The following is a 710-nucleotide window of genomic DNA, read 5'->3' as shown; positions in this document are numbered from 1 at the left end:
ATAAATGATTGACTTTTTTAGAATATTGTCACATGAAGGAAAAGTAATTTATCGTGATTTCAATATTGATTTTTAATTGTTTAACTTGAAACTAATGTAGATTCTTGTACATGTGTATATCAGCTAGTGCTTGATAATTTGTTTTAATTGGCCACTGGGACATGAAAGGGTTTTTTTTAATTTTATTTTATTTATTTATTTTTGTTAACGCTTAGATAGATTGCAGTAATTAATACATGTGTTAAAAATAACTGTAGCAAAAACTTTCAAGAATTTTAATTTCATTTAGCACACTTGACAGTGATGGAAGCTATCAGTAGATTGTAAGATAACCTGATGCTTATCTAGTACGCAAGAATTGGCTTGAATTTTATTATAAATTATGTTCACAGAAATTAATACAACTAATAGCAGCATAGAGCGCAACCTGTAACTTGCATAAAGAGTGTGAGAATAGTGGGTATATATTCTTATTTTCAATTATTTTTTTGTTATTATGGAATATGTATACTTGGACACATTTTTAATATCTGTCTGTGATATGTGGTTCATACAAAACGAGATTCATCTCTAAAAAGTTGAAATAAAGTAGATCAAAACACAAATATGCAATGAGTGTTTTTCTTATTTCATTTTTCTCAGTAGCGCTTGGCATGAGAGTGCATAATTCATTTTGTAGCATTCTCAGTATACTGGTTCTGATATTGACC

This window comes from Saccostrea echinata, unplaced genomic scaffold (assembly GCF_033153115.1).
Source record: "Saccostrea echinata isolate AGI-Se365-2 ecotype Australia unplaced genomic scaffold, CSIRO_AGI_Sech_v1 ptg000054l, whole genome shotgun sequence".
Lineage (NCBI taxonomy): Eukaryota > Metazoa > Mollusca > Bivalvia > Ostreida > Ostreidae > Saccostrea > Saccostrea echinata.
The sequence above is the reverse complement of the archived record's forward strand: the minus strand, read 5'-3'. Positions refer to the sequence as shown.